This window comes from Myotis myotis, unplaced genomic scaffold, assembly GCF_014108235.1.
Source record: "Myotis myotis isolate mMyoMyo1 unplaced genomic scaffold, mMyoMyo1.p scaffold_m19_p_1, whole genome shotgun sequence".
Taxonomy (NCBI): Eukaryota; Metazoa; Chordata; class Mammalia; order Chiroptera; family Vespertilionidae; genus Myotis; species Myotis myotis.
In genome coordinates, this window is record NW_023416313.1 from 159608665 (window position 1) to 159616769 (window position 8105).

An 8105-nucleotide genomic window follows, 5' to 3' on the forward strand; every position below is an offset into this window, starting at 1 on the left:
TTTATTAATTTTTTTTAGACATAGAGGGAGAGAGAGAGAGAGAGAGAGAAAAAAAACATCAATGTGAAAAAGACAAATCAATTGGTTGCCTCCTGCATACACCCCAACTGGGGCCTAGAAAGGAGCCTGCAACTGAAGTATGTGCTCTTCACCGGAATCGAACCCCAGGACCCTTCAGTCTGCGGGCCAACTCTTCTATCCACTGAGCCAAACCAGCCTGGGCAGAGTTTGTACTTTTAAAAATAGCTTTATTGGTATATAACTCACCTACCAAAAATCCATCTATTTAAAAGTATATAATTAAGTTGTTTTTAGTTGTGCAAATCACCATTATCTAATTTTAGAACATTTTCATCATTCCAAAAAGAAACACCCATATTCATTAGCTTCACTCCCCATTCCCAACCCACCTCCACCTCGAATCTTTCTGTCTCTAGATATTATTTCATTAATTTTTAATGTAGTATAATAGTATTTTGTTTATGACACAGCTTATTTATCCACTATCCCACTGATGGACATTTGGGTTATTTTCCAGGTTTTGCAGTTATGACTAGCGTTTTGAATAGTCTTGTATCTGCATTCTCATATATGTATTATATACATAATAGTAGCCTTATAGAATAATGGGTATGCAAGTGGTCAAGTACAGAAAATAATTAACACTACTTGGGAACTATATTCTGAAGTAGTTGTACAAATTTATACTCTCGCCAGCAATAAAAAAAAGATCCTATGGATTAATTGCTTTCCAAAATTTCATAATGATCACTTACTAGTACAATGTTGAATATCTCTTCAAATGTTTATTGACCATTTATGTTGCTCTTCTGTGATATTGTTTTTCATGCCTTTTGCCTGTGTTTGTGTTGGTTTTGTGTGTGTGTGTGATTTTCTAATTGATTTGTAAGTGTTCTTAATTTATTCTTTTCAAAATTTTTATTAATCCTCACCCAAGGATGTTTTTTCTATTGATTTTTTTTTTTTTTTTAGAGAGAATAGAAGGGGGAGGGAGGAAGGATGAGAGAGAGAGAGAGAGAGAGAGAGAGAGAGAGAGAGAGAGAGAGAGATCTGTTGGTTGCTTCCCATGAGAGCCCTGACTGAACCTGCAACTCAGGTCCCTGCCCTTGACAGGAAATCGAACCTGAGACCCTTTGGTGCATGAGCCGAAGCTATAACCACCAAACGCACCGGCCAGGGCTTAATTTATTGTTGATACAAATCTTTGCTAAGTTTGTCTATTGAGAATATCTTCCCCCAGTTTTCTAGTTATCTTTTCACTTTAGTGTTCTTTTAAAAGAAAAAAAAAATTCTAATAATCAAATTTATCAATATTTTCTTCTATATTAAATGTTTTTAGTATTTTCCTTAAGATATTTTTCTCTATACCATCTCTTTAAAAAAATCTATCAATATTTTGTTACTAAGAGCTTTAATAATTTTTAACATTTAGATATTTAATCCAATTGGCATTTTAAAATATGTTGTAAAGTAAGAATCCAATTACATCTTTTTCCACATTGAGATCCATTTTTTCCAAATCCGTTTATTGAACAGCTGGTCCTTCCTTTCCCACTGCTCTGACATGCAATTTGTTTTTTACTAAAGTTCTACAGTGTGATGGTCTGTTTCTGGACTCTATTCTATTCCACTGGTCAATTTGTCTCTCCCTGTGCCAATGCTGCATTGTCTTAATTACCACAATTTCCAAATAAATTCTGATTTCTGGTAGGCAAGTCCCTTTCCCTTCTTCAGAAATGTTTGACTATTTTTGGTCCTTTACTCTTCCATTTAAATTTTAGTATCATCTTACAAATTTTAATGGAAAATATGATTGGTATTTTAATTGTTTCTCATTGAATCCATGATCAAATGAAAGGGAATTGATGCTCCATGACATTTACTAGTAATCTTCCTATCTAGATCCTTTTTACTACCACTTAATAACATTTTATGGTTTTTCCTATACAGTATAGAAACCTTAGACCATTTTTGTTAGATTTATTCCTAATTACTTCATATTCTCAGATATTATTTCTGTTATATATCAATAAACAAATTGTAAGATTTGTCTTATCTATGATGTATAGCTCTCTAATGTAGCTGCTGAAGTTTCTCCGAGGTTTATTACAATGACTCAAATTGTTAAATCATAGGAATCGAATCTGGGAACCTTCAGTCCACAGGCTGACACTGCCCACTGAGCCAAACTGGCTAGGGCAATAATAATAATAATAATAATTTTATATATATATAAATAATAATAATTTTATATATATAATCTCTTCTTTCTGGATGACAAATCAGAACCTCAAGAATATTAAGCCCAGGGTGAGGGCATGAGCGGGAGGAGGGAGGACAATGCGGGGGGATAAGGCCACATATGTAATACCTTAATAAAGAAAGAAAAAAAAAACAAAACATCAAACCATTAAAAAAATGCAAAAAAAAAAAAAAAAAAAAAAGAATATTAAGCCCAGCCCAGCCGGCATGGCTCAGTGGTTGAGCATCGAACCAGGAGGTCACGGTTTGATTCCTGGTCAGGGTACATGCCCGGGTTGTGGGCTCGATCCCCAATAGGGGGTGTTTAGGAGGCAGCTGATCAATGATTCTCTCTCATCATTGATGTTTCTCCCTCTCTCCCCCTCCCCCTTCCTCTCTGAAATCAATAAAAATATATTTTAAAAAATATATATATTAAGCCCACAATCACAAATCCAGTCATCAGTAAATCCAAGCCTTGACTCAAGTTCTCTGAATGTTTATTCCATGTTCTTTCCACTATATCACAATACTTGGAAGAAAATCAGAGCATCTTGATGAAGAGTTCTGAAGCACAACTTGAGGATTTTTAACTCCTTGGAGCATGCTGGAATTTAAAACATAGTAAGTAAAATAGGCAAAGTACAAAGAAAATAAATTAGACACATTCAGTGGTAATGACAGCAGATCCTTTTAAGTTGGAGTAAGAAGCCTGGCAAGGAGGATGTAATAAAGATAAACTTATCCATGAGTGTATAAAGCATGGCCTACAGCCCAGCCAGCCTGGCTCAGTGGCTGGGTATCAGCCTGTGAACCAGGTTCAATTCCCAGTCAGGGCACATGCCTGGGGTTGCGGGCTCGATCTTCGGGGGGGGGGGGGGGGGGCCTGCAGGAGGCAGCCGATCAGTAATTCCCTCTCATCATTGATGTTTCTATCTCTCTCCCTCTCCTTCCTCTCTGAAATCAATAAAATATATTTTTAAAAATAAAAATAAAACATGGCCTACACAAAGTTTTAAAATAGTTTTACATGTTTAGCTTCTTTTCTCCATTGTGGTTATTTTATAATAGAGAAGATGTGACAAAGAGTAACATTGTTATGAGGAGGGATTTAAATATTTTTAGAAAAATAATTTTGAATATTGCCTTAGAGGTAGGTGCAGTGAATACTTCTGATGCTGCTAATATCTTACATGTGGTTTGAGCTTTCCTATACCTAATCTGAAGTGGAAGGCCTCAGGGTCTAACTTGAAGGTGGAAGAATATGGTTGTTTAGGGCTGGGGAGGATTGAGCTAGAGGAGCTAATAGCTAAAGGGTATGGAGTCTCCTTTTGAGGTGATAAAATGTTCCAAAAATTGATGGTGGTGATAGTTGCACATATCTGTGAACATAATAAAACTATTGAACTAACACTTTTTAAAAAAAATATATTTTATTGATTTTTTACAGAGAGGAAGGGAGAGGGACAGAGAGCCAGAAACATAGATGAGAGAGAAACATCCATCAGATGCCTCCTGCACACTCCCCTCTGGGCATGTGCCCGCAACCAAGGTACATGCCCTTGACCAGAATCGAACCTGGGACCCTTGAGTCCGCAGGCCAACACTCTATCCACTGAGCCAAACTGGTTAGGACTGAACTAACACTTTCAATAGGTGACTTGCATGGTTGTGAATTATATCACAATAAATCTCTATGGAGCTCCAGTCGCGCAATCGGTTAGCACGCGGTACTTATAAATCTATAAAAAAAGAAAAAGAACTTGAAGACCAAATCTCCCTAGCACCCTCTTTTTTTTCCTAGATAATGCTAAAACAACAACAACAAAAACCCCTAAAGGTCTGGAGGTTTTCTTAAATTAATCTGATAGTGGATATGTTCACCTTTTAGCTGTTCGGGATAACCCCCAGTATGGTTATCACTGAAATCCAATAGAAAGTGATAATAGGATAGCCCAGATGTCAATTCTAGCCCAAATCTAAAGGTTCTGTCAGGCTGGGAGAGTGTCCTTCAGTTGGTCCCTAGCAACCCTGCGTGTTTGTACGTGTCCCACAGCCTATCTTAATTTAACTTCATACTCCATAAGTCTGGCCCATACCTGGGTAGATGTTGGGGACAGAATGAATAACTACTCACCCATCTCTTCTCTTTGCAAATGCTGTATGCCTGGGGAATGTTGTGTGTCAGATCCATCAAAGGGGAGGCGCCAGTTTGACTTCATGCCAGTGCTAGAAGGAGCATAACTAGAAGGCTAGAGCTGAATGATGCACAATGGACTCTGGAGGAGATGAGGGGTTCCTTGTCTAGTTTAAAAGCAAGAGACAAACCCAAGCACAGGTTCTAGGTTGTTTCTACCACCAGCCCATTTTCTTTCCCTCTGTCAGCAGAGGAGTGGGCAGGGTGTTGAAGAGTTTCTATGTGCTTGTTCCCCCTTGACATGTGCTCAAGGCAAGTCTCAAGACCGCCTACTCCAAGAGGACCAAACCCAGCTAGCCCTTAACAGGTTCACTCTGTCTATGAAAAGCGTGGAACATTCAGGCAGTTTTTCAGCATCCTCTCTACCATCAAGTCTTAAAATCCTCTCTGGTTTTCATGCTCTTCCCTCCCCTAGAAAAAGAGGGCAGTGCCAAGACCTACCTTTACCTGGGGAGACAGCTTGTTCCACTTTAGTCAACAACACACTTTTTTTTTTAACATTTCAAGAGAAATGATTTTAAATATAATAGATTTTAAGTATAATAATGTTACATGCAATAAACATTAATATTTCAAGAAAAACGATTTTAAATATAATAGATTTTAAGTATAATAATGTTACATGCAATAAAGATTAATATTTCAAGGAAAAAAGATTTTATTTTATTTAATTGGTACATTTATTAAAAATATAGACTAATGGTCCTGTGCTTAAATGTTGTTGTGGATGTGTGCTGGCTTCCATAAAACAACTAGTCATAAGGAGCTCTTCAACATATACTAGTACACTCCTGACAGAAGTAAAAAGGTCACTAGAAATGACTGACAAGGCAGGGCCACTGTAGACATAATCCCCTTATATAATTAATTGCTAGAAAATGGAGTTTAACATTATTTACAACTAGAGGCCCGGTGCACGAAATTTGTGCACTGGGGGGTGGGGTTCCCTCAGCCCAGCCTGCCCCTCTCACAGTCCAGGAGCCCTCAGTGGATGTCCTGCTGATGGCCACAGTCTGGCAGCAGAGGCTCGGAGCAGGCATCCTGTGTGTGTGTGCCTCCGAACTGAGGGCATTGTCTCAGAAGCTCAACAAGGACAACCATCAGTGCAGGAAGCAAAACGTGGGTTCAGCGAGGACTATTTTGTCTGTCCAGAGAGAGGGACCCGCTGGGGAAGAAGAGGAGCCCCTCTTGCTGCAGAGGCTGGAGAGAGCACAGACTCTGGAGGAGCTAGAGGAACTGAGCAAAGAAGGATGGTTTCAAAATGAGGAGCTTTCCATTAGAAGGGCAGCAGTTGGAGAGGAATAATCAGCCTAATGCTCCCAAGAAGAAAACGAAGGAACAAATGATTGACCTACAGAACATCCTAACCACAAATCACCTTCCATGAAGTCCTTGGCTGTCCCCACGATAGAGGAATCGGAAGATGAACAGGAGAGAGAGCAAAGGCAAATGATAAAGGAAGCTTTTGCTGGTGATGATGTCATCAGAGATTTCTTGAAAGAGGAGAAACTGTGGAGGTGAGTAAGCCGAAGGACGTGGACCTGACTCTGCCTGGCTGGGGCCAGGGGGCAGTGTGGGCCTGAAGCCCAGTGCCAAGAAGAGACGCCGGTTTCTCATTGAAGCACCTGAAGGTCCTCCAAGAAAAGACAAGACTTTACCAAATGTGATTATCAATGAGAAGTGAAATATCCACACAGCAGCTCACCAGGTGCAGGTGCCTCCATATCCATTTACCCACCACCAACAATTTGAGAGGACCATCCAGACCCTATAGGATCTGCGCGCGCGCACACACACACACACACACACACACACACACACACACACACAGTGCCTGCTCTGAGCCTCCAATGCGGCTGGGGGCAGGCCCCCAGCGGACACACACACACACACACACACACACACACACACGCACGCATGCACAGTGGGTCCCTCTCTCTGGACAGACAAAATAGTCCTCGCTGAACCCACGTCTTGCTTCCTGCACTGATGGTTGTCCTTGTTGAGTTTCTGAGACAATGCCCTCAGTTCGGAAGCACCTCCTGGGTGCTAGAATCTTTTGTTTCTTGTCTGCCCACTGGCTTGGCATCCTGGTTGAGCCCGGAATTTTTCCTAAGCGATCGCCTTTCCTCAAATTCTTTCAACAAAATTTCTTCCTCACTTTCAGAAGTCTCGTTGGCCATGGGCTCTGGAAGTTGTTCAGGGTCCTTCTGGATTTTTGAGTCACCAGAGTGATTCCTGACCATCCAGGGGTTCGGTCCATCTGCAGTCATGTGTGCCTCACTCACCGCATCAGGGACAAGGAGATCACCCTCTGCTCCCTCACCTCCCTCCTCTTCCTCACTCTCAGAGGCCACCTGGACTTTCTGCATCAGTTCTTTCTTCCTGGCCAACTGATCCTGCATAGCCTGGCAAGCCTCCAGGTCATATTTGGCCATAATTGCCTTTGACTTTGCCCATTTTCCACTGTTCCGGTGCTTAAGGCTCATTCACTCCATCATTCTGGCCTTTTCGAGTTTTTCCAGTTCCTCCAGCACAGCCGCAGGATTGGTCTTCCGCAGCTTCTCAAACTCTTTTAGGGCTCTCTTGGCCTTTCCTTTCTTCAGAACTCTGCGATACTTTTTGCTTTTGATTTTCTTCTCTCTTTGAGCCCTGGCCTCATAGTAAGACTGCAGAGCTCGGGCCCTCTGAAGCTCTGCTCGGCCCATCTTAGCCTCTTCCAGGCTCATGGCTTTGAGAGAGGCCTTTTCCACAAGAGTCAGTAAAGGGTCTGTCACTGGCTGCTTGTTCTTACAAAGGAGGTTAAAAATCTCCTGCTCCAGGGGTGTTCTTGCCTTCCAGCCGTTGAGCACATGCTCAATGGGAGCGACAGCTGACTGCTCCTTCATCAGGGGGGAAAACAGCTGTTCTGCTTGTCGGTTCTTCTGAACGATGGGATCCCATTTGGAGAGTGTCTGTGAGGTTTTATTGAATGCCACTTCTCTGTGGATCCGCTCAACGTCTTCTTTGTTGAGGGGTAGCTCCACAGTCTTCTTTGATTTGATTCTATTCAGTCGCTTTTTCACAGTGGCCAATGAGGATGAAGTTTTAAAGGGCTCAAGCAGATCTGAAAGGACCAGCCTTTCTCCTGATCCTTCAGAACTGACCATGAATTCTGACACCTTCAGACTAGCCTCAGATCTCTCAGCCAATTTCTGCCTATTCTTTCCATCAAGGGACCTGATTGCTTCCAGAAGCTTTTGATGCTTTCACTCTCCACTACCGCCCCCCTCATCTTCACTGGTGCTCCAGGGGTAATCATTTGGCAAATCTTCTAGTTCTTCCTGTTCCCTTAGAGCCAGAAGGCTCTTCGCATCCTGAACCCTGCTCATCTCAGCCATCTGTCCCTCACATGGACCAGGAGCAGAAGCTAAAAGCTTGTCATCGTTTTTTAATTGATTCTTTTAGAAAAAGAGAGGGAGGGAGGGAGGGAGGGAGGGAGAGAGAGAGGGAGAGAGAGAGAGAGAGAGAGAGAGAGAGAGAGAGAGAGAGAGAGAGACATTGATTTGTTGTTCCACTTATTTATGCATTTATTGGTTGATTCTTGTATGTGCCCTGACCTGGGATTGAACCTGCAAAGAATAGATGAAACAAGAATGATGAAATT

The 8105-nt window shown here is 41.6% G+C and overlaps 1 pseudogene; it reads right to left on the bottom strand.

The window, feature by feature from the left end:
* Window positions 1–4096: 4096 nt before the first annotated feature.
* Window positions 4097–7869, bottom strand: LOC118675241 (annotated as a pseudogene).
* Between the last annotated feature and the right edge of the window lie 236 nt (window positions 7870–8105).